General features: G+C 40.6%; 1 protein-coding gene and 1 non-coding gene across 5 annotated transcripts in view; one reads left to right on the forward strand and one right to left on the reverse strand.

Annotated features, from left to right (window-relative positions):
- Window positions 1-27,241, reverse strand: part of LRP2 (LDL receptor related protein 2) — a 224,340-nt gene that overhangs the window by 192,513 nt on the left and 4,586 nt on the right. The gene's annotated exons all lie outside the window — the stretch shown is intronic.
- LOC119469324 lies at window positions 25,081-25,186 on the forward strand. The gene has a single exon (XR_005198120.1). It is a non-coding gene; the product is annotated as a U6 spliceosomal RNA (small nuclear RNA).

Here is a 27,241-nt window from a genome sequence, read left to right on the forward strand (position 1 = left end):
AAAAAAAAAAAAAAAAAAAAAGAAATATTGTGCAGCAAGAGTGCCAAAAGATTTCCAACAATAAGTTAAAAAGCCTTTTCTTGGGCAATAAGTACTGATAATTAATCATCTAGTAAGCTGAAGTCAATATTTTTAATAAAAATGTAATATGTCATTCCTTTTTAAAAAATTGGTTTTGCTGCTGTTTTACACAATATTTTTTGTACTTTTCCCCTTTAGTGACAAGTTATGCCTTGGAAAGTAAAGTTTAAAATTCTCCTGCCATGACCTGGATATATGAAATATAAAGAACAGAAGAACAGATGAGACTAAGCGACCTCTGTATTCCCAGGGCCTGTTACAGAACCTCCTAATACCCAGCCTACACTCAATAAATGAACCATATATGATGTGTTAGAATATATGTGTGAAACCAACATGATGTCCAAAAGATGATAAAGAGATCTGAAAGGAAGGAAGGAAAGAAGGAAGGATGGAAGGAAGGAGGGAAGGAAGGAAGGAGGGAAGGAAGGGCTACAAGGGCACATCTTATCCTACAATCAAAAATTGCAATTTGTATTATAAGCAATTTGCTAATGTAGCATAATCATGATTTTAATTTCCCTATACAGAGACAAACGTAATGCTGAATCATTGCCTTGTAAATCTATAAAGCAGGAACTATTATATTTGCAAATACTCTCATGGTGGAATGACACTAAATTTCCTGTGTCTCCCCTACTGCATTGCTTTTAACAGACTGAGCAAAAGAACTTCAGAACATGCCTCACCAGCATGTTGTCTTTGCACAGGGAGTCCCTTGGTTTGTTATGCCTGGGCTCAAATACATTAGTAGGTCTCCAAATCACGTTCAGGCTCTGTAAATGTCATCACTTCAACTTATAATGTGATTGTGATGACCTGAAACAATTCAATAGCTTGTTGACATGGAATCAACAATATTACATTTTCACCAACTGATACCCACGTGTAATAAGGTGGTGTTCAGGTTTCTACCCAGACATGGTGAATTTATAATGTCCCAATATTAACACCAACATGAATAAAATTACAAGTTTATCTGCAATGACTGTCAGAAACAAAGAAAAAAAGCAGAGTATATTTCCTAAGATTTTGCCTAATCTGTGTTTTAAATATAGTAAAAACCTTTGTCACTATTGTAAATATAAAATCTTAGAAACTTAATGCCAAAAAAAGTATGGTTTCAGTAATAAACTGTACCAGAAAGTACATACAATAAAATCTCTACTAACTGACACAAAAGTAAGTAAAGCCATTTGCTTACTGGAGTTCTGTTTGTATTATACTTTTTAAAAAGGCAATAAAATAAAATAAAATGATATTACAGAGTTAGCCAAGCATAGAGTTTTCAGAGGCCATCTCAATTCTGGGTGTTGGGTACCTACAGTTTCAGTCCTAGATTAGCATGAATGAACTAACATGCAGAATATAGATCCATAAGCATCGTACTAATTAAGTAAGATTTAAATGAAATTCAGTAAGAATGGCTAAAATAAGAAGAATAACAATGGAAAAAACAGTAGCCAGAGGGCCAAGGGATGCATGGCTTTCAGCTCTGGCAAAGCACTGACTGTCCCTATTAAGTTCCATGAGGGCAGGAACTGTGTCTCATTTACCACTGAACCTTCACTCAGTAAATATTTGTTACTGAACTGGCTTAGCTTGATGAACTTGAATTTAAACTGATACAGTACGTAGTTTTCTTACCTACAAAATTTCTGACCTGCAAAATCAGGTTATGGTGAAGATTCAAGAGGTGCCTGTAAACCTCTGGCACAATGCCTGAAGCATAGCCGCCCATCCATGACGTGTGGTTCCTTCCAGGGGATTTCCACCACTCAGCTAACTCTAACATTCTAAAAGTTGTTTCCCTACTTTCTGACTGAGAGAAAACTTTCAAAATCTAAGCCACCTTGCTTGGTAGGATCCGCAGCGCTGAAAGCACAGGTGTTACTGGTTGCCTCCACGGGCCCAGTCAAGGGCAAGGGTGAAAAATCAAGATTTATTCTAAGAAACACAGGTCAAACTAGAGCCAAAGCAAGCTTGCTCCCAATTTGCTATTTTCTTGTTTATGTACTTCCGATGTTTGTTTTCTTGTTTATATATTTTTCTATTTTCCTACAATGAACATTTTTATTATTTTGTCTGTTGTAAATCACTCATATTTCAGGTGATCCTCTGGAGTTTTATGTGAAATACTGCAGCTGTGTAATTACGACACCAAAAAGAAATGGATGATAAATATACAGGCTTTCCCAGAATGGACCTTAAGTCATTATACTGTACATTAAACTTGGTCATAGTTATCGATCATCATAAAAAGGATTCCTGTTGACCTCAACTCATGCTTCGGCATAAGCCATAGAATTAAGGACATAAAGAAATCCAGGCTTAATCAACAGAAACTAAGCTAAAAAGTTTTCCATTTCAAAAGTTTAGCCAGCACAGTAGCTCATGCCTGTAACCCCGGCACTTTGGGAGGCCAGGAGTTCGTGATCAGCATAGACAACAGAGAGAAATCATGTCTCAATAAAAGAAAGTTCAGAGATTCTCCAGGTCCCAGGTTTAAGATAATTAATTTCAAATTTTTTCTAAAAGCATTAAAGTCCAGGTGTGGTGGATCACTCCTGTAATCCCAGCACTTTGGGAGGCCGAGGCAGATGGATCACTTGAGTTCAGGAGTTAAAGACCAGCCTGATCAACATGGTGAAAACCTGTCCCTGCTAAAAATACAAAAAATTAAGCTGGGTGTGGTGGCTCACGCCTGTAATCCAAGCACTTTGGAGGCCAAGGCGGGTGGATCACCTGAGGTCGGGAGTTCAAGACCAGCCTGACCAACACAGTGAAACCCCGTCTTTAAAAATAATAATAAAAATAAAAAAATAAAAAATAAAAATACAAAAAATTAGCCAGGCATGGTGGTGTGTGCCTGTAATCCCAGCTACTCAGGAGGCCGAAGTGGGAGAATCTCTTGAACCCAGGAGGCAGAGGTTGCAGTGAGCTGAGATAGCGCCATTGCACTCCAACCTGACAGAGTGAGACTCCATCTCAAAAAAAAGCATTAAAAATATTCACTATCCTAGTTGTCTAAACTTTCTCTTATATAAAATACAACAAATGCAAAAAATATTCTTTGACTAAAATAATATATGATAATGACGCTCCAATTCATTCAAACAAAAACTTCATTATCTTGTTACCTTATTTCTGGCTGAATGAGAATAGATTTCCATATACCTAGACATGCAGCCCTTGCAAAAGAAGGAATAAGGCTGGGTGCAGTGAGTGGCTCACACCTGTAATTCCAGCACTTTGGGAGAGTGAGGCAGGTGAATCACTGGAGGTCAGGAGTTCAACACCAGCCTGGCCAACAAGGTAAAACCCCGTCTCTACTGAAAATACAAAAACAAAAATTAGCCAGGCATGGTGGTGTGCACCTGTAATCCCAGTTACTCAGGAGACTGAGGCAGGAGAATCACTTGAAACCAGGAGGCAGAGGCTGCAGTGAGTTCAGATGGGCCATTACACTCCAGCCTGGGTGACAAAGCAAGACTCCATCACACACACACACAAAAAAAAGAATGAAATACCCCATTGCCATGACCCCACTCCTGTGCTTTTCCATTAATGAAACAAAGAGACCTTACCACCCTCCAAAGTATTCTCCACTGCACAGAGCAAATGCTCACACTAAATGCAACCCAACAAACAGGTACTGAAGCTCTGGTAGACCATTTATTTTTGCGCTCTTAAGGTAGAGTAACACTTGTCAGGAAACAAGCCCTCTGGCCCACAACTGTTTGGCTGTCCTCAAGCAAGCCAATACAACGATCCCATCTCCTTCCAGAAACCAAGAATCTAAAGTTAGCCAGTGTTCCCTGGGAAGAGTTATGTTCACTCTGTTTACTATAAGCACTCAACACTTCACAAAGTTTGGTGGGTAAGGTTACAAAGAGGGAAAAGCAACTTAAACTTAAAAGGCTGTTCTGATAGTTCAGGAATGAGATGATTAGAGCCTTATCTAGTTAAATGGCCCCACCTCTGCCTGACTTCCCCCACCCGTCTAAAAATCCTTTCCTTCTCTCTCCCTCAGATCCCCATAACATGGCCAGAGTTTTCATGGCTCGTGACCGAGACCCCAAAAATCTGCTCCCAGGTGAACTTATTTACAGGAAGGTCTGAGTGATTCTTAAAGCCTTCGTCGGGTATTTGCACTTTCAGCAGAAAATAGAAGCCCTCTACGGAATGAATTTTCTAATTGTGGCATTTTAAGCATTCCTAATGCCTAAATACCTTCCTCACCAGCTTGATGGAGCAGATTGTAGGGGAACAGAGTATCTTATCAGGGCTTCTAACATCGTACCACATAGGTTGTGGTACCATTTATAAGGCCATCTTTGTTAATGCCAGAAACCTCATCAACAGTGAGATAGCATTTTCCCATAAAAGCACAGGCCAGTTCAAATACAGTCAAAGGGCTTTTCAGGAGAATTTGGTGACATCTCTGGATCAGTGTAATGTATTTCAGATTAATCTGAACTGAAGAAAAAGGCCCTAAGGGAATATTGCAAAAGCAATGACTCCCAAGGCCTCCAGAGAATCAATTAACACCTGAACATGATTAATGAAACACTGTCATTTGGGATCTGTTGTAAACAGAAAGCTCTTATCCTACTATTTGTAACTCAAAGAACTCCTTCCACTGGAAACAAAAGATTCATCCATTCCACCCAAAGTGGAATATATGTGTATGTATGCATGTATATCTACATATATGCACACGAGGGAGCCCAATGTTACCGGGCTTACCCCAAGAAACAGACTTGAGGTCAGTGTCATGGCTCATGCCTATAATCCCAACACTTTGGGAGGCTGAGGCCTGGGATCGCTTGAGCCCGGGAGTTTGAGACCACCCTGGGCAACATAGTGAGAGCCAGTATCTACAAAAATAAAACAAATTAACCAGGCGTGGTGGTGCACACCTGTAGTCCTAGCTATTCAGGAGGCTGAGGTAGGAGGATTGCTTGAGCCCAGGAGTTTGAAGCTGCAGTGAGCTAAGATCATCCCACTGCACTGCCCTCCAGCAAAAGAAAGAGAACAAAAGGGGAGGGGAGTGGGGAAGGAGAGAGGGAGGGAGTAGAGGAGGAGAGAGAGAGAGAGATAAAGAAAGAGAGAGAGAGAGAAAGGGAGGAACAGAGGGAGCAAGGGAGGGAAGGAGGAAAGAAGGGAGGAAGGGAGGAAAAAAGAAGGAAGGAACGGAGGGAGGGAGGGAGGGAGGAAGGGACGGAGGAAGGGAGGAGAGAGAGAAGGATAGAAAAGAAAATAAAGACAAAATGCATTCCAAAAGGCACACTTTATAGAGTGCTCATGTCGCCACGTGTTTGTTTACCATCACTGGATTCACTCAAGAAGTTTCAGTAAATTTGTCCCCCTATTGAGTCAACTATTGCTACATATGAAATCATTATTTCTCCAAGTATATCAGTCTGTATTTTCCTTCTTCCATTCTGCCCAGCATGTCTAAAAGTCAACAGCTTTTCCACACAAGGTTAAGAAACAAAGTCTGAATAGCCAGATGGAGCATACTATTGGGAAACTACTATAATATTACAGTAGGGCAAGGAAGGGGAAGAGCATGCGAAGACTGCTTAGAAGCCAAGTACTGTCCAGGGTAAAGTCCCTCTAGTCATATACCCAGGGTTCAAACCACTGCTCCACCTCTTACTAACTCTCTGACAGCCATTTAATTTCTGTGCCTCAGTTTCCTTATCTACAAATGGAGATAATAAGAGCTCCTACTCATAACATTAATCTGAGGATAGAGTGAGGATTATGGGTCTGGCACAGCAGTGTTTAATAAAAATTAATAACTGTTACCATTTTTAGGCCAGTGGTTTCTGATCCTTTAAACTCCAAATATTGTCTCCCTCTGAATTCTACAGTTTTTTTTCTGCTTCATGTATATTTTGCTTATATAAGAATTTATATATATAGCTCTTCTATATTCATCATCTGCAACCCAGTTTGAAAATCTATTAAAATAACCTAATTATGTGGCATATTCCCCCAAAATCTGATTTAATACAGAAATTTACTCTCTTCCCCCCTAAATATTTCTTAAGTCTAAGATTCACAAAAGAACAACATCTCCATAATCAAGGTAAAACTGAACTAGAAAAATAAAACTTAACTCACAAAGATAGGCAAATTTACAGGCACACATCTATTCCACATACTTTCAAAAATATATCACTACTTAGGGAAATAAATTAACTAAATTTTCTAGTTGATATTGGCTGTGTTTTTAAGAAATTTTCAACAATTATATTTCAAGAGTGTTTAAGAAGTTTAGTAATAATAAAAAATACATGATTAACTAAATAACATTAACCAGTTGCCTACAAGTAGATATCTTAATCCAAATAAGTTGATATTGATGATATTTATTGAACCACTGAGTTATACAATGTAGAATTACTAACCCCTGTTATTAGTATCTACGATTTTAAAATTCTCCTCACTTCATTCTGATAAACTTGGAAATTGTTTCTGACTTCATAACATTTTGAAAAAGGCCAAACATGGGGGAAACATAGAGACCACATCTCACAAAAGGAAAAGTCCAAAGCTTTTCAAAATGCAGACTGCTAAGGGTATTGTCACCATAGCAACCCTTGAGTAAAGGGAATTCCAATATGAAGAAACCAGAGAATAGGCAGTATTTTCACTTCAAAAGCATAAACTTATGGATGCATCTATATGGTATGCATTTGTACTCTATAACGTCAAAGGTTAAAAGTGACTTTAAAGTCAAATTCCAGCTTTCTTTTGGTGCATACTATATACCTACAATTGATTTCCTATCTTTCAGAGTCATTCAGAATAAGTTTTATCCTTCTTCATATAATAGTTCCTCAAATATTTGGAGAGCTAGCTAGTTCCTCTATTCTTCTCTTTTCCAAAAGAAACATCTCCAGTTTTCTCATCATTCTTGTTTCTCTCTTCCAAATAAAGTTCAAATTTTCCATGCTGCTCCCAAAATGTAGTACTCAAAGCTGAAGAGAAGGTGCCCAGTGTCACCGGACCAGCTGTGGCCAGGACCAGTCGTGGTATATTGTAACATTCATTTCCCTCTCCCTCTTCAGTAACAGAGCCCGGTGTTACTCAGGTGAACCATGTGCTCAGCTAAAAAGCTGCATTTGCCAAACTTCCACTAAATGTGATCATAGGACCAAGTCTTAATTGATGAGGTCAAATGCAAGCAGTAGTGTTGTGTGGGACTTCCGGAAAGTCTCCTTTAAATGGAGAAGGCATCTCCTTCTTTCTCTTCCTGCAATCCCACTACCTGGCATGGAGAAAGGATGGCTATGGCTATAGCAGCCATTTTGGACAATGAGGTCACCAGGAATGGGAGTCACCAGCAGAGGATGTTGGAGGCTGGGTCTCTAATGGTATCATGGAAGCACCAAACTATCCTTCTACTGCTGTTTATGTAAGAGAGAATTAAATGTTTGTCTTGTTCAAGCCAAACAAAATCCTCTCTGTGACAGAAGCCCAGAGTAGAGCATGCCTATTACCTCCCCAACGTGATGGAGTTGCTTTACTATAACACATGTTGTTCTTTTGACTTTCCAGTAAACGAAGACTTCTTGAGTGCCTGTTTATGCCTGGCACTGTAGGCGTGACTCTTAGCATCGATGGTCCTGTTCTATGCCTCTCCCCAAAATATACTCTTCTAGAGGAAGGGATGAAATATACACACAAATGATTGTACCTCATGGCATAATGAGACATGCTATAAGAGAGGTTCAGATAACATTCAGTGTCAATCAAGAAAGGTCCTGCAGAGGAAGGTGCATTTAAACTACAAATAGTTGGATCTGAAGGGAGGGGATGCCTCACAGAGGGAACAAACTAGAACTGGCACAGAAACAGGGAAGTGCAGGGCATATTCAAGAAAAAGCCACATTATTCATCAATGTCACTGACACATCTTCAAATTACAACGATCGTACTTGAGGCAGATTCTCTGTCATGTGAAGTAAAAAAATACAAATAAATTTGCAAGATCTATGACACCCTCTAAAGCCACTAAGTGCCTCCATAGAATCAATTCAATTCCCCAGGCGTTCATAGAGCACCAACTGTTTCTCCATCAAATAAGAGTTTCTTCCAATCTACAAAGCCATCCTAAATTTAAACAAATTTCAAACATTTTCCGTATTTTAAAAAACACTTGGAGGCGATAACTTGTCAATATTTTACTAAACCGGCAGAAATGTTTCCAAGAGGCATATTCCGATATTTAACAAACTGTAAAAGCACAAAGCAAATGTGGTTCTCCTTTTCCTCTTACTATCGATTAAAATTACAGAAGCAAGAAAGTAAAGCATGTGGGAAAACAGAGCATTAGAGTTAAGTATATGAGACCCAGAGCTAAATATCCTACTCTGCCTCAGTTCACTCATTAGTAAAAAGGGGATAGTAATGGTATCCACCTCCCTGGACTGTCATAAGAATGAAATGCTATAGTTATGGTGACCATATTCAGCATATAGTAAGTTTCAGTGTATGACAGCTCTTATTACCAATATCATCCCTTCCTGCCGCTGCTCACTCCTATCAACCAAGATGGGCCCTCAACAGAGGTACTATTGGCATTTGAGCCTGGACAACTCTTTGCAGTATGGAACTATCCTATGTATTGCAATGGTTTAGCATTCCTGTCCTCTGCCCTCTAAATGCTGGCAGTGATACTCAGGCATTGTGACAATCAAAAAATGCTATTACATGTTTCCAAATGTTCCCTGAGGGAGATGATCCCTAGTTGATTCCACTGAACCAAGTTGATTCCATTGAACCAACTAGGAATCAATGAACTAAACCTAACAAAATGTCATACACCACGCCCAGGTGGACAACAAGCTGGAACTTTTTCAGATAGCAAAATCCAAAATAAATCATTGAATATTTATGGTTGTAATTAACATACACATACATTGAAAAGACACGTCTAGGCCAAGCGCAGTGGTTCACACCTGTAATCCCAGCGCTTTGGGAGGCCAAGGCAAGTGGACCACGAGGTCAGGAGTTTGTGACCAGCCTGACCAACATGGTGAAACCCCATCCCTACTAAAAATACAAAAATTAGCCGGGCTTAGTGGCACACACCTGTAAACCCAGCTACTCAGGAGGCTGAGGCAGGAGAATCTCTTGAACCCAGGAGGTGGGGGCTGCAGTGAGCCCAGATCGTGCCACTGCACTTCAGTCTGGGTGACAGAGTGAGACTCTGTCTCAAAAAAAAAAAAAAGAAAAGACATGTCTAATATTTCCATAAATCAAACATACCAACTTATAAAACAAATAATATTTATAAAACAAGTTATCAAAAACAGCAACAAATTGAACAACGCTTTCTCTTTGTTCCCTGGTGACTCTCCTTTTCTCATCACTTCCAGGTGCACAAATCTAGCTCTGCCCTCATCATCTGTCACCCAGATAATCCCAGTAATCCTCTAACTTAACTAGTTCATCTGCTTTTTCTCATTGTGCAAGTTTCTTTTTCTCTTTACAAAAAGAAAGTCTGATTATTGTACTTCCCAGCTTACATTTCTTCAAAGGCACTAAACTTCTTAGCTTGACATACAAAATCCTCCACAGTCCACTCTCCCAGCTCCCCTAAGACTCAGTTCAAATGGCAATCTGTGCAGTCTTCCTTGACCCTTGGTCCTCTCAGGCCTACTTGACTACATCCCTGCCTTTCCTGTTCCCCCAAACTTCTATTATAGCACCTCCCACCCTGTAGCACAATTGTTTATTTGCATGTCTTATTCATCTATGCATCTTACCAGTTCCTGACAAAATATGCTTTCAATATATATGTGTGTGAAATAAATACATTAGGGATCATTTTAACTGTAATTATTAACCAAGTCTTTGACCTTCCTGTAGTTTCATGAAATAATGAGGAACTCTTACAAGAGAGAAAACTCTTCATTGACTGTGATTCTTACATGCTCTGCCTAAAACCTCTCACAAAATCAAGTGTTCCTCTTCAAGTGTAGTCTTCCTAGGGCAAATCCTTCTTGCACAGAGGACACATCTGACCTCCACTTAGACCCATGCTTCCATCATTCCTGTTCTCGGAGTTACAGAGACATCATCAGCAAGCTCTGCATAAAACCAAGTTTACATGAAGCATGCACAGGACACCTATAATGGAAACACCAGGTCCACCAAAGTTAGAACTTCTTGGCAGCTTGACATTTGGATCTGTGCCTTCAAGACCTGGGAGGTGAAGAACCAAACGTTTTTGGGGGAAGAAAGGCAGGTGACTTTTTTTGTCTAGTAGTTTCATCTCCTTTAAAAAGTTGTATTTTTCCCCAGCAATTTCTATGGATAGAGAATTTGGCAAGTGGTTTCTTTATTTCAAAAAAACCACAGCCTGGTGGCTGCTCTGCTGCATGACCTAACCAAGAACTGGTCAACTATGAATGATTTAATATCAGGTTCCCTGTGGGGCCAAATGTTTACTGAATGCTCACCAAGAGCCAGGACCTTGCATGTTCACAATGTTCTTTAAATATTTTGAGGTATCTGTAAGGTATAAATTACTAACATCCATTGTATAGTCCAGGAAACTGAAGCTCAAAGAGGTCAAGTGGCCCAGAGGTACACGTCTGGAAAGCAGTCGAGCTAAAATCTCTGAGCTCCAATTCCAGACTCTGTCCCAACACCAGAAAGGGTTTGGCCACAGGTTAACTATGTTCAGGGCAGATCCTGCTGAGACTGGAGACCCTTAGGGAAGTTGGGAATGGGTAGTGGGGTATGGCCAGGAGGCTACTATAAGAATAGGAAGAGCCCAAAATTGTGCTTGGCAGCCAGAGATTTAAATTTACAACTGTGGCTTCAGCTCAGTCTCAGAATGTAGGCTACCCTTAATACCTTAAGGAACGCCCTAGGAATTTTCTCTTTATAAAATGGGAGCATAGCACGGAATTTTTTGCAAATACACAAATATTTACTAACTCCTCAAAAGTTATTCAAGATGCCAAATATCCCTTCCTGAAGCAACCATAAATAACCCCATATTATCTGTCCTACCATGAAAATCCTACTGTGAAAATACGCAATGGCATATTCAGGGGTATAGGATATGGTTTTATAATGTTCCAGCTCATATTTTATTGGAGACAAAGACAAAGTTAGATAAGCAGGGAACAGAATTTTCAATTATAAAAATTCTAAAAAGTAATAACATTTTAGTTGTATATTTGTATGGTATTATTTATTTATTTATTTTAATTATTTTTTTTTTAAGAGACGGGGTCTTGCTATGTTGCCCAGGCTGGAGTACAGTGGCTATTCACAGGCGCATTCCCACTACTGATCAGCACGGGACTTTTGACCTGCTCCGTTTCCGACCTGGGCCGGTTCACGCCTCCTTAGGCAACCTGGTGGTCCGCTGCTCCTGGGAGATCACCATATTGATGCTGAACTTAGTGTGGACACCCGATCGGCATAGCGCACTACAGCCCTGAACTCCTGGACTCAAGAGATCCTCCAGCCTCAGCCTCCCGAATAGCTGGGACTGCAGGCACCCACCACCGTGCCCTGCTATATGGTATTTTTTAAATGCAATCAAGCTTTACATATGAATGCAATCAATATATCCCAATATTTTGTGAAATTCCCTCTAAATGAAGCACATAAGATATCCATTAAAGTTTATTTTTAGCTAAAAGCCAAACCCTGTTTCATTTTATTATAGCCTTCATCTAGTTTTAACTTAGAAAAAAGAAATGTAACAAGACATTAAGTGACTTAATAATAAAAGCTTATCCTAGAATGCATTTCAGGATTACTTGCCACACACACCCCAACAACTGCTCTCCCTAAATCATTCTTTCCAAATGTGCTGAGATGAAGGAGCAAAGGTGTCCTTAAGCCTGACTTTCCCTTAAAACCGTATATTAAAAGTTTCCCTGGTATGCTCCTCTCAGACTAAAACTGGCTTATGATTAAGAGTAACAGTGGCAGGGAGGGAATGAGATGAGAAGGAAACTCTCTCTAATTTGTCATCAAAAAAATAAATCAGAAAATAGCCTTTAATCTTAAGAGTACAATTTACTGATTTAGTCATTTATTTACAAAATTGATGGAAATTGTTAACAAGGAGTTAATTGATTTAAGTCACCTGATTACCACAGTTAATTAACCACACTGACTTAATCTTCTTTGAAAACATCAACTAATCATTTCCCAGGTGTCAAGGGCTAAATCGTTAAATAAAAAATAAACCTCTGTCCTCCTCTTCAAGAGAGATTTCTCAAGTGTGTTTTCTTTACGGATTCCAATCTAGCAAAAGCCAAGTTTGGGGAAATTTTGTTTTTATATGGCTCTACTGAAAGAACTGCCATTTTTCCAGAGTTTTTTCTCCATTATAATAAAGGAAAGGCAGTCTTGCAACCTTACAGTGAGTGTCATTTTGAATTACTTCAAAAATGAGCAAGGAACAGTTCTTAAATAAAAATGAACAAATAAAAGGCAATGGAGACATTCATCTGGGAAAGTCAGTTTTCAAACAAAGAACTTAAAAAACACTTTATTGGGACGGTGTGACTACAAAGGAATAGCACAAGGGAATTAGCGGGGGAGACTGAACTGTTCTAATCCTGATTGTGGTTGTCGCTACACAAATATGTACATGATTAAAATTTACAGAACTGTACACATACACAGAAATTTTAGCCTATGTTAATTTTTTAAATAAAATAAAGCACTTCATAAAGGACAATTCTCTTTTTTACAGATAGAAAAATGGAAGTCGATCACTTGGCCCCACCTCAAAAGGGAAAGGGGGGGCAGTGAAAAAAAAAAAACTAGCACTGTTAGAAAATCAGAAATCACCCTACATGACTCTTGCCATTCTTGTTCTCAGTTAGCAGAACAGTTTCTTCTCTTCAAAAACAAGGACCAAAAAAAGTCAATTGCCTTTGATCCTCCAACGTGCCCATAGAACAGCAAGGTCTTGGAAGGAACCAAAGTCCCAGGTCACTGTGACAAGTCACGCTTAGGCCTCCTAAAGGGAAGAAGTAACTAGAGCTTTAATACAACTCCATCCTTCTTCCTATCCCTTTCTCCTTCCTTCAATCACAGCAAAATGCTTGAAAAATAAATCTGGATTACAGTGGGATTTTGTTGCACATATTCACAATCAGCAACAACTATTAAAGACCCTTTTGATTTCCCTTACAGGGAAATGAAAGTGTTCAATACAATATGATCCTTCTTAGCTCAAGGCCCTCTTGGTGCCATGTTCTCTCGTCTGCACTGTTGAGTTTAATTATTTACAGCAAGAAGGATCTAACTTTCACTGTCTTTCAGTTAGTACGTTCAATTTTTAAACCATGAATTTTGTTTTTCAGTAGACTCTTAGCCTTCAATGATTACTTAGCAAATTCTTTCAACACATCACTGCACCAAATATTAGGGAAGAAGTAAATTCTTATATCAGAAGTGACCTTGAAAAAAAATGCAGAATTTTGGTACATAAAAACTAACATTTAACAATTGATTGAGACATGTATATTCAACTTTATTTATTTGCAAATTCTTTTTTTATTACACAGTAATTTAAAAAGAGAGCTGGGCACAGTTGCACACATCTTAGTCCCAGCTACTCAGGAGGCTGTGGCAGGAGAGTTGCTTGAGCCTAGGAGTTTGAATCCAGCCTGGGCAACATAGTGAGACCTCCCCATCTCTAAAGCATAAAATTTAAAAATTTTTTTTATTAAATATAAATATAAATTTAAATAAATATAATAGGATTCCCTATTAATAGTAATCATTATGGTCTAGATAAATTACAACTGTCATGTACATTAAAATCCAAGAGTCTCTTCTCAAACTTACCAGGCACTGATGAATCCCCAAGGAATGGTTGATAGAATCTTGCAACTGTTGCTTTTAAGGACAACTTTTTCTTTTATTATAACACCTCAATTTCTATTGCTAACTAGAGGAAGGACAGCCATACTAGAAGTTTGTAAGTTCTATCTTTGAGGCCCTCCTAATAGATCACAGCTGAAATTCCCCATAAAGCCATTCTTAGAAAAAGCACAACCTTTTTTTCCCCCCAGAAAAGGAAGTTGGCTTATTTTCAAGACTATATCATACCTTCTGGCACTTTCTCTCTTTCATCACAATCAAAACATAACAGCTTTGAGTCTCCTTCTCTCTGAACCTTACTCTGACAAACATTTACTGTGCATTCATAACTCAACTAACTACTTTACCCTACAGGAGTGAACATTTCCACATTGTAACAGGAGCTTCAGGAGGAAACAATGTCTTACTCTGAAGAACTGGCTTCAGCAATGACAGAGCAGAGATCTTTGGCCATAGTGAGAGATCGTTTGAGGCCAAGAGATCTTTAAGCACATCCAGCACATAGGAAATGTCTTCTCTACCTCTACAAGAGCAGCCTTCTCTGAGAAGTAAAGAAACTCAGCTCTCATTTGGTTGTTCTTTTTTTTTTCTTCAATGACTTTAAATAAGAGATCTTGAGAATTTTTCCATCAATATTAAACAACCTCTGAAAATCTATAGATGACTGCTGTTCCTAATGGAAGGTTAGAATTGAACTCTCTGATTAGGTAAGGGTCCTTTGGATTAAAAGACATATAATTACAGAGGAAAAAAAAGAGTGTCCCCAGATAATGAAATAGTAGCGTAGGAAAAACCCAGCGGAGGCCGGGCGGGGTGGCTCACGCCTGTAATCTCAGCGCTTTGGGAGGCCGAGGCGGGTGGATCACCTGAGGTCAGGAGTTCAAGACCAGCCTGGCCAACATGGTGAAATCCTGCCTTTAAAAAAAAAAAAAAATTAAAAAATTAAAATAAATTTTAAAAATAAAGAAAAAAGAAAAAGAAAAACCCAGCAGAAATCAATCTGTACTTAAAAAGTATAGCCTTCTAGTCTTCTAGAAGGAAGTGGAAATGTACTCTGTTCAACAGTAAGCTGTTTTGGATGTGGTGTATGTTGAAGGACTCTCCCTATACTCTGCAGTGCCTGGTTACATCAGGACTAGAGCATGATACGGTCGCAACATATATTGAATGAATGAATGAACTGCCAAAGCAGCTTAAAAATATCCAAAGTTGGGTCACAATGGTACCAGCCTCTGAAATGAGGTCACTTGATCATAATATGAAAAATTAAATGAGGCTTCATTTGATTACATACAGAGGAACTATCTTCCACTTGTTCCAAATTATCCATGGTGACAACATGTAAGAATAAGGGTTCTGCGTTCAAATATTGGTTCTGCCACTTAGTAACTGAATCGCTTTGGGCAAATTAACTCACCTGTCACTGTCTTGGTCCTTTATCCATAAAATTTTTATTTATATATATATATATATATATATATATATTTTTTTTTTTTAAGATGGGGTTTCACCATGATGGCCAGGCTGGTCTTGAACTCCTGACCTCAGGTGATCCACCCACCTCGGCCTCCCAAAATGCTAGGATTACAGGCCTGAGCCACCGCGTCTGGCCTATCCATAAAATTTTTACTGTTACTACATAAGTAGGTAAACTAATACCTACAAAGTACTTAGGCCAGTGCCTGGTATAGAAAGCACTCAAATAATTTAGTCGTTTTTATTGTGGCTTATTTCCCAACTTCTCTACTCATCCATGTGTGGAACTCTATCATTCTCCTGCCTCCAACCTATTTGTTAGGTAGGGAGTCCTCAAAAGAATGGGGACCGAGCCGGCGCGGTGGCGCACGGCTGTAGTCCCAACTACTCGGGAGGCTGAGGTGGGAGGATCGCTTGAGCCCAGGAGTTCTGGGCTGCAGTGCGCTATGCCGATCGGGTGTCCGCACTAAGTTCGGCATCAATAATGTGATCTCCCAGGAGCAGCGGACCACCAGGTTGCCTAAGGAGGGGTGAACCGGCCCAGGTCGGAACTCCCGTGCTGATCAATAGTGGGATCGCCTATGAATAGCCACTGCACTCCAGCCTGGGCAACATAGCTAGACCCAGTCTCAAAAAAAAAAAGAAGAAAAAGAAAAGAAGAAAGGGAAGGAAGGAAGGAAGGAAGGAAGGAAGGAAGGAAGGAAGGAAGGAAGGAAGGAAGGAAGGAAGGAAGGAAGGAAGGAAGAAAGGGGACTGAGATGAGGGAGACTATGCCCAGGAGACAAGTGGCCATGGGTCCTTTTCAGCAGTCGGGGGCCCTCTTTGGTTGTGCCCATTTTTCCTTCATTCATCAGGAACAAGACTCATGAATGTCTTGACTTGACATGTGATGTTCTTTCTACCACAAACCATGCTGCCTCCCTGAGTGGAGAAACCACTCCCCTCTTCAAAGAGGGCCTTTTGTTTAATCAAGGCTGTTTTCACTGTCATGGGTCTCAGACAGCTTTCTTTTGTGTTCTGTTTAAATACAGAATGACAGTCCACTAACATGAAGTCTAAAAACTTTGACTTATGTTTTTGTAAAAGCTACTGTATCAAATCTGTACTAAAAATAGCAGAATGACCCATTCTGTATGTACAGGGGAATTCTCACAGGGTAACCAAGTATCTGGGATGGAAGTTAAAAAGAAGGATGTGGATTCAGCTACTCTCAAATGCACTGGGAATCACCAGCAGGGCGGGAGTGGGAGGCACTGGGGTAGAGAAAAGAGGGGAGCCAAATAGAGAGAAACAGCGTTGCTAAGCCACTTGCTTTGATAGAGACAGCAATTTTCTCTTTTCTCCATCAGTACCCTGATGGGGCCTCCCTCCAGGGGCCTCAAGGAATTAAGGGCTGGTAGTACCAGGGAATGGTGATCAGCTAAAGATGCCCCTTCTTGGCACCCATGGTGGCATCTGTCCATTCATTTATTCAATGTATATTCATGTATGTAGTCCTATTCTGGACACTAGGGAAAGCAATGAATAAAAGAGATGAAAATCCCTCCCCTTGTGCCATTTGTATCTCAGAGAAGGGAAGACAATAAGTAAGGAACTAGGCAAACAACTAATTAAGTTACATACCTTATGTCAGATGGTGGTAAATGCAATGGAGAAAGTAAATCAGGAAGGAGATTGGGAAAGAATCAGAGAAGGCCACACGGAGAGGGTGACTTATGAGCAAAGACATGTAAGAGGAAAGGAAGTGAGTCATGCACCATCTGAGATGAGAGCATTCAGGAAAAGAGGGAGCAAGTGCCAAGGCCCAAAGGTGCTCACCATGTCAGGGAAAACAAGGATGTCACTGCCTGGAGCACTGTGCATGGAGAGAGGAGAAGGAACTGAGGTCAGGGAGGTGATGTGAAGGCCAAATGGTTAGGGGCTTGCAGATCATAGTAAGGACTTGAACTTTGGCTCTTCACGAGATGGGAAGCAGTGGTACACCCGGAGACATGCCATGCAGCTTCCCCTTATGGGAAGGACCAGCTTCGAGGAAGGACTTTCTTCCTGCAATCAGCTCCTTTGGGGTCTGCCTCAACTATAGAAAGCCACCTGTCCAAGGCCATGTCCTTCCCAAGACAGGCCACATCCAGTGACTAAGCAAGGCCATTTCAACCTGACACAGGACATTCTAACACACAAGTCTTGCTCCAGAGCCTCCTCTGGGTTGATGAAGAGCTGTCAGAGTCCAACTTCTTCTTCTGCCCATCCTGCTTCCTCCCTTTCCCTTCACAGGCATTGATCTTAATAAATATCTTGTACTCCAAGCTCCATTTCAGTGTGTTTTTGAGCAATCCAACCTGTGTATGACAGAAACCATGAGAGCTTCTGAACAGAGGACTACTGTGATCTGACTGATGTTCTAAAAAAAGTTGCTAGAGCAAGGAAACCAGTATGGACGCTATTGCAAGCATCCAGGCAAAAGAGAGTAGCTGTTGAATCACGATGGCAGAGGTGAAGATGATGACAAGTAATCGGATTCTAGATTAATTTTGAAGATCAAGACAATGGGATTTTCTAAGGAATTCTGTGTGGGATAGAAATACACAAGAAAAGTCAAAGTAGGAAACAGTTTGAGGCCTGAGCAAGGATGGAGAAGCCATTTGCGGAGATGATAAATTCCACATGGAAAGCGGGTTTGGGCGTTAGTGGAGATCAGGCATTCCATTTTGAACATATTAAGTCTGAGATTACTACTAGCCAGCCAGGTGAGCATTTCAGATGAACAGTTGGATATGTAGGTCTAGACTAGGGTAGTGGTCTGAATTAGATTCATAAATTTGAAAGTTGTCAGCATGTACATGGTAAAGAAGTACATATGGAGTCCTCAAAAATACAGGAACTGAGGTCAGGCACAGGGGCTCATGCCTGTAATCCCAGCACTTTGGGAGGCTGAGGCAGGAGGACAATGAGGTCAGGAGTTGTAGACCAGCCTGGTCAGCATGGTGAAATCCCCGTCTCTACAAAAATACAAAAATTAGCCAGGCATGGTTGCATGCACCCGTCATCCCAGCTTACTCAGGAGGCTGAGGCAGGAGAATTGCTTGAACTCGGGAGGCAGAGGTTGCAGTAAGCCAAGATCACACCACTGTACTCCAGCCTGGGTGACAGAGTGAGACTCCATTGCAAAACAAAAAAAAAGTATGGGGACTGAGATGACAGAGACTATCCCCAGGGACAAGTGGCCCTGGGTCCTTTTCAGCAGCCTGGGGCACTCTTTGTTTATGCCCATTTTTCCTTCTTTCTTCAGGAACAAGACCCATGAATGTCCTGACCTGATATCTGATGTTCTTTCCACCACAGTCCATGCTGCCTCCCTGAGTTGGGAAACCACCCCCTGCTTCAAAGAGGGCCATGAGACAGGATGAGGCCACCAAGGAGGTAGTATAACTAGAGATGAAAACAGGTTGGGGAAATAGACAGGAACAAGCATGAGATACCAAGGCAAAGCCAGCAAGGAAGAAAAGAAACCAGGAGAATGCAATTTCTTGAACATCTAATTAAGTGTTTGAAGGAGGAAGTCAGCATACACTGTGTCTGATGCTGCTAACCAATTAAATAAGACCAGAGCTGAAAATGAATCTTCGGATTTAACAGCATGGAGGTCATGACTGACTTTAACCAAAAAACTATCATCTGTCAAGGGTAGGAGCTAAAGAAAATGTCATGGATTTGAGGAAAATTTTGAAAGATAATTACAGGCCAGGTGTGGTGGCTCATGCGTATAATCCATGCACTTTGGAAGCCAAGGCAGGTGGATCACCTGAGGTCGGGAGTTCAAGACCAGCCTAGCCAACATAGTGAAACCCTGTCTTTATAAAAATAAAAATAAAAGAAGAAAGGTAACTACAGTGGATATAGGCACATCTGTATAAGAATTTTACTATAAAATGGAACAGAAAAAAACAGAGTGATAGCTAGAAGGGAATGTGGAAAAAAGAGGATTTCATAAAAGACAGAGGGGACAATTGCAGAGAGGTGAGAGGTAATGGGATCTAGAGCATGAATGAAGTGGTTGGACTTAAAAACATGGAAAATTATTCCAGAATAATAGGAGGAAAGACAGAATCTATAAGCTGAAGTTCAAATGATGATAGCAGAGTTATAGAAATGTATGGAGTTCTCTTCTGGTTGCTTCTATTTTCACATTTTTTAAAAAGCTAACTCTACAGCTGAGCAGGTGATATCAGAGGTTTGAGTAAAGAGGAGAAGATACAAGGAAGCAGGAGAGGCACTGGACAAGCTAGGAAGCAAGTCCTGAGCTTGAGATTAGCTTCATGAATGTAAAGCAAGGCTAGTCAGTATACTTGTATTTTTCTCCTGCCACGTTTAGCTACAGAGCTGCAGATGTGGAGAATTGGATTTAACCAGAATCAGGATCTTGCGAAGCACAACAGAGCCAGATAAAGAAGCCAAGCTGCTGCGGGTGTATATATGCAAGGAAGTGAAGTTAATCATGGCCATAAAATATAAATTGAGGAATTAATAGATGATTTGAGGGACAGTGAAGAGGCAGTAGGATCAATGAACTGTAAGTCCCAGTGAGGTCAACAAAGGGTTGAGGCTAGGATACAAAGGAAATGAGCTATGAAGTTTATCTACACTTCCATTCCAAGCGCAGAACAAACAGCTTCTCTAGAAGCTAGTGGGCTATGTCAGGAGTGCTCTGAGATTAATTCCTGACTTAGGTGAGAAAAGATTAGAAGACCTGCAACAGTTGTTTACCTCAATAAATCTAATGACCTTGGGAGGGTCTGGGGGAAGGGGGACTTTAAAGTTGTCCAAGGTAAGAGCAAAGCATACCATTAAGACACAAACAGTGGGACATTTAGGGAGGGTTTCAGGACCTGCCATGCTGGCCAAAAAAGGAGGTGGCCAGGAATGGGACAGTCCTTCATATTACCCTCAGACTTAGAGTCCTGTCCTTGTTAATGTAGCATTCCCATCCAAAAGAAAGAGATTTAACAGAGTATACTTAACTGCCACTGAAAAAATTTGCAGTGGCAAGTCAGTTCATACCTAAGTCTGTTCACAAAACCAAAAAATGAGAGGGGTTACATAGATCAGACATTCCCAAAATTTGTCCAGACCTCAGAATCACCTGGAAACTCTTAAAAATACAGATTTTCCACATTTTCTTTATCTAGTCTATCATTGATGGGCATTTGGGTTGGTTATGACACATATACACCATGGAATACTATGCAACTATTAAAAAGAATGAGTTCATGTCCTTTGCAAGGACATGGATGAAGCTGGAAGCCATCGTTCTCAGCAAACTAGCACAAGAACAGAAAACCAAACACCGCATGTTTTCACTCATAAGTGGGAGTTGAACAATGAGAACAGATGGACACAGGGAGGGGAACATCACACACTGGAGCCTGTCAGGGGGTGGGGGGCAAGGGGAGAGAGCATTAGGAGAAATACCAAATGTATGTGAGGCTTAAAACCTAGATGACGCCGGACACGGTGGTGTGTGCCTGTAGTCCCAGCTACTTGGGAGGCTGAGGTGGGAGGGTCGCTTGAGCCCAGGAGTTCTCAGCTGCAGTGCGCTATGCCAATAGGGTGTCTGCACTAAGTTGGGCATCAGTATGGTGACCTCCTGGGAGCGGGGGTACCACCAGTTTGCCTAAGGAGGGGTGAACCGGCCCAGGTAGGAAACGGAGCAGGTCAAAACTCCAGTGCTGATAGTATTCCAGTGCTGATCAGCAGTGGGGCGGCACCTGTGAACAGCCACTGCACTCCAGCCTGGGCAACATAGGGTGACCCCGTCACTAAAAAGAATAATAATAAATAAATAAAAATTGAAAAAAATTTAAAAATAAAAAATAAAACAGATGACAGGTTGATAGGTGCAGCAAACCACCATGGCACATGTATACCTATGTAACAAATCTGCACATTCTGCACATGTATCCCAGAACTGAAAGTAAAATAAAATAAAATAAAATAAAATATTTTTAAAATACAGATTTTTATATCCCTGCTTTAGCTAGGATGGATTTTGATTTAAGAATCTATATACTTTTTAAAGTTCCTCAGGTGATTTTGATGACATGCCAAGTTTAGGGAGCTAGCTGACTTTATCTAGGGTCCTTAGAAATTATAACATTCTGTAAGTTATTGTGATGAAATAATACTTTTGAGAACATAACTGAAACCTTCTCAAAGTTGAATTCCCCCTAGACAGGATCAAGGAAACACGTAGCCACATTTGCCCTGGCAGCCATATCACAATCATATGGGAAGCCAGACTGAACACAAAGGTGAAACTTAGAGGGGAGTAAGGTCAAGAAAAACACAAAAAAAAAAGAGAACTGGAGCCCTGACTGTACCTCGCCTGAACCCCACTCTGCCTCAGTATTTTTTACTCACATGAGCCAAGAAATACCCTTTATTGTGTAGGCCATTTTGAGTTGGGTTTTCTGTTTCTTGCAATAAAAAGTATCCTCCACACCCTCCCCTACATCAAAATTAAACCAGTGTGGAAGTACATGCTAGCATGTATCACCTCCCTTCTAGTGAGACTAAAGTGTGGGTAGGATTGCCATATTTCAGATAAAATGCTTCCATTCTTAAATTCAACTTTAAGAATTTTCTGATAAAATAAATTATTCTGGTGGGGCATGGTGGCTAATGCCTATAATCCCAGCACTTTGGGGCACTGAGGCGGGAGGATCAATTGAGCTCAGGAGTTTGAGACCAGCCTGAGCAATATGAAGAAACCCCATCTCTACAAAAAATATAGAAATTAACTGTGTGTGGTGATATGTGTCTGTAGTCCCAGCTACTCGAAGGGGCTAAGCCAAGAGGATCGCTTCAGCCTAGGAAGTGGACGCTGCAGTGTTCACCTCACTGCACTCCACCCTGGGTGATCAAGTGAGACCTTATCTCAAAAAATAAATGATTTTGATTTTTTTCAGCCTTTACGCAGGAAATGTTCTCTTCGTTAATGAGATAAAAACCAAAGCACTGGGGCCAAAGTGACATGCAAATCACTGACACTGTAAGACAGTATATTTTTATATAGGAGTCTAAGAATGTCCAGCAATACAGAAGTGTACCTACTTTCCTTTTCCTCTTTTTCAGGTTTCCTCAACACCTTCAAAGGTACTTACGCTGTCACCTAATGTGAATCAGTAGATCAGTGAGGAAATACTGGGAATCTTCATGTGTTATTGGCTGATAGTACATAAATTTAAAGGAGACCTTGGGTATTGCTTGCAAACTTGGATCTCAAGATCTGGACAATAAACACGCCATCGTATCCATGGTAATAGTGGCTCAACTATTCAATGCACAGAATGATAATTACATTTCCTCCTTTCATTCATTTCTCACTGTTTCCAATAACCTGGGGGTCAGGCATGATCTGAGGGCTAATGACCAAAAGTAAAATTTCAAATTGTCTAGTCTGTCATTATCTAGAAAAGACTTACATTTCTTTTCAGTGCTTTCCTAAATCAAAAGTGCCCGAATGTAAAAGCTAACCATCCTACTTTCGGAATGATAATGTCTCCATTTTCTCAGCCAATGTGATTAGAGATAAGACTTCAGTTAGAGACCAACAAAGTTAGCATCAGCAAAGAATACATGTATCTGGCATTTCTGAATTAATCCAATAAGGCGTTATGGATACCTGTTCTACCATTTACGGGAAAAGTCCATAGGTGAAGTGCTAAGGACGCTCAGATATGTTCCAAGATGTATTGTGTTTCCACAGAAGCATCTTATCCTGTCTCCAGACTCTTAAAGCTTCTTTATCTCTACCCCATCCTTATAGCTGAGGACTAGTGCTTGGAAAAGGGACAAAGTCTTAGGAACATAAACATTGGAGTGAAGTAAATTGGAAAAGGAGCAAGAGCCTAAGATTCCCAGAAAAACGAAATACTACACTGGACTCAAGGGATCCTGTAGTCTGATCTCAGCTCAATTTCCAGAACTTTCCTATCACAAAGTTCTGCTCCAAATAAGAAAACTTTAGGATCCCGATAAACCTTCTAAAAGTCTTTCTTTCCCCTGTTCTCCTTCTAAACTTAAAGTTGCAACATGTTCACATGAGCACAGATCACCACACCTTTTATCATAGTGTTTCCAATGCTTTTCTCCTTTCAATTCTGTAAGTTATTCCAGAGCTACCCGCTCAAGAAATTTCTGTAGCTTTTTCAAGTGCATCTTCACATATAAAATGGGAATAACATCGCCCATCAATTTTATCCGGTAAGGTATGCTGGACACCTGTTATTTTTGCATCCCAGCATCTGTTCGCCATTCTCCCAATAGCCTTACCCCAGTTTCTTTCTGGACTCCACCCCTTAGTACATGATCTCAAGGACTGAGTATATAGCCCAAGACTAAGCCATGGGAACACATCATGACCCTGGTTTCACTGACTGATTCTCCAATGAGCTTACGATCTAAGCAGAGCCCCTAAGATGCAACTGAAACTTTTGCTGGGAATAGTTAAGATTAAAACCCTTATTATTTCCCTGTGGACATGAGGAGGTGGCTCCAGAGCCACTGACAGCCACTTTACATCAAAGGAGAACATATTTAAGAATGGAGTCGGCCGGGCGCGGTGGCTCAAGCCTGTAATCCCAGCACTTTGGGAGGCCGAGGCGGGTGGATCATGAGGTCAAGAAATCGAGACCATCCTAGTCAACATGGTGAAACCCCGTCTCTACTAAAAATACAAAAAATTAGCTGGGCATGGTGGTGCGTGCCTGTAATCCCAGCTACTCAGGAGGCTGAGGCAGGAGAATTGCCTGAACCCAGGAGGCGGTGGTTGCGGTGAGCCGAGATCGCGCCATTGCACTCCAGCCTGGGTAATAAGAGCGAAACTCCGTCTCAAAAAAAAAAAAAGAATGGAGTCATCTCAGAGCCAGGAGATGGAAAGAAAAACAAGATTGGCATGACATAGTTTGAGCCTCCATTTTATATTAGGTTGAACCAAATAAAATTGTCAATATTTGACTATTTCTGCCTAGAAAAAAAAATCAGTCTCAAATGGATCAACCTAATTATCTGTATCTTTTCAACTATATATTTATTTTCTTTGAGACAGGGTCTTGCTCTATTGCTGAGGCTGGAGTGCAGTGGCACTATCACAGCTCACTGCAGCCTTGACCTCCTGGGCTCAAGTGATTGTTTCACCTCAGCCTCCCAAGTAGCTGGGACCACAATGCCACACCATCATGCCTAGCTAAATTTTTGCATTTTTTGTAGAGACGAAGTCTCACTGTGCTGCCCAGGCTGGTTCTCGAACTCCTGGGCGCAAGCAATTCTCTTACCTCAGCCTCCCAAAGTGCTGGGATTTGTAGGAGTGAGACACCACACCCAGCCTCAACTATGTCTTTCAATAAATTTCCTTTTTGGCTTCAGGCAGTTTAACTTGGGTTTGTGACATTCACAAACATAACAGTACTAAATAATATGTGAAGTTGTGGTAGCCACTATAAAGATGTAACAACACGCACAGGTGCATCATTCACAGACCCATTTGTAAAGAAGATACTAAAATACTGCAATATCTCCCTCCCCTCAAGTCTGGAAAAAGTAAAATTCTCATAGAGGATAATAATGATAAATGGAGTGCTTGCTTCAGCAGCACATATACTAAAAAACTGTAACAATTCAAAGATTAGCATGGCCTCTGCGCAAGGATGACAGGCAAATTCATGAAATGTTCCATATTTTTTCAAAAGTTAAATAAAATAATAATAATGACGATGATGAATGGAAATCTGTATGAGACTTCACAGTTTATTAAACATTTCACATTCATTGACTCTGCATAACCACCCCATGAAGTAGATATATGCCCATTTTATAGATAAGAAAACTGCCCCAGAGCATCCAGAGTGTGTAGTACTGGATTTCCCAGATAATAAACAGCAGGGCTAGGAATCAAACCCAGATCCTCTAGCTTCAAAATCACAAGCCCTTCCCACTGTATCTCAAAATGCTGTAACTGTCAAGAAATTACTTAGAAAACATTTCCATTAGGACCACATGAAGAACCACAGAAATGCTCTTGACATTTCAAAACAACTACTATCTGATCGTTATCAAGAAGCATCCCAAAACTCTGATGCTGAAACATCTCCAATCTTTCTGATGCTAGTGAGATTCCGAGCAGGGTTATTAGGAATGAGTCAATGACTGTCTCAGAATCTGAAATGCAAAACTGCAGTCTATTTTAATTGTGAGATCTAGACACTTCTTTTCAGTTCTCATCTCCCTTAATCTTTCTGTAGTATTGATACTATCAACTCATCAGCACACTGTTGACATTAATAAATTTTCACGGAAAAAAAATAAACATTCACAGAATACACAATAGCAGTAACATTTTTTAATTACTCAAGACTATAAAGTTAACAGGATATGATATAACCATTTGATTTATACCAAAGTTTCCATCAAGCTTATTTTTTCCATACTAGAATAGGGCTTCACAATTAGTACTTTTTAGTTGCTCTAAATTCATGCAGTCAACCTTGAGAATCACTTTCCTAACAATTCAACGCTCTTTCATAAGCACCTTCTACTTTCTACTTACCTTGTTGTAGCTACTAAGACTTAACAGAGGCTAGGAGTGGTGGCTCACGCCTGTAATCCAAGCACTTTGGAGGCCAAGGCGGGCGGATCACCTGAGGTTGGGAGTTCAAGAGCAGCCTGACCAACATGGTGAAACCCCGTCTTTAAAAAAAAAAAAAAAAAGACTTAACAGAAACTCCAAAGCCAATGTGACAATGTGCTTGCTTCAGATCACACAGGAAATACATCTAGGTTCTTGATAACATTATTTGAGAATGATAATTTAAAATTTTAATTAAAAAATTTTGGCCAGGCACGGTGGCTCATGCCTGTAATCCCAGCACTTTGGGATGCTGAGGTAGGCGGATCATCTGAGGTTGGGAGTTCCGAGACCAGCCTGACCAACATGGAGAAACCCCTGTCTCTACTAAAAACACAAAATTAGCTGGGTGTGGTGGCACATGCCTGTAATCCCAACTACTCAGGAGGCTGAGGCAGGAGAATCGCTAGAACCCAGGATGCGGAGGTTGGAGGTTGTGGTGAGCTGAGACTGCGCCATTGCACTCCGGCCTGGGCAACAAGAGTGAAACTCCATCTCAAAAAAAAAAAAAAATTTTAAACCTGTCAGGGTTTTTACAGTGCCTGCCTAGAGAGCATGAACAATAACTATGACCTAATAATTACATTTACTAAGCCTAAAAACCTAGTCCTACCGCAGCCTGCACTACAAAACCCAAAGATCTTTAGGAATGTGCTTTGATGGCTAAAGAATTTGAAAAATGGGTCTGGAGGTATGGTCATTAGGAGCGGGGACATTGTCATGGCATCACTTCTGGACCAGGCTGAAAGCACATGGTACACGTTTGTAATAACTTATTACAGGATTCCTCTCTGGCCTGGGACAGGTAACCCATCCAATTTTTTTTTTAAGATTCATCTGCTCATCAGGCTCTGCCTTATCAAGGAATCTAGAAATCTCAACCAAAGAGGTGGAAGCATTCAGAAGGCATGAATCTAAAAAATGGTCCACTTTAAGTTTATACCTTAGAGTTATCAAACGCACAGGTCCGGCCGGGCGCGGTGGCTCAAGCCTGTAATCCCAGCACTTTGGGAGGCGGAGGCGGGTGGATCACGAGGTCAAGAGATCGAGACCATCCTGGTCAACATGGTGAAACCCCGTCTCTACTAAAAATACAAAAAATTAGCTGGGCAT

Source organism: Cebus imitator, unplaced genomic scaffold (genome assembly GCF_001604975.1).
Source record: "Cebus imitator isolate Cc_AM_T3 unplaced genomic scaffold, Cebus_imitator-1.0 Scaffold628, whole genome shotgun sequence".
In the NCBI taxonomy this organism is placed as follows: domain Eukaryota; kingdom Metazoa; phylum Chordata; class Mammalia; order Primates; family Cebidae; genus Cebus; species Cebus imitator.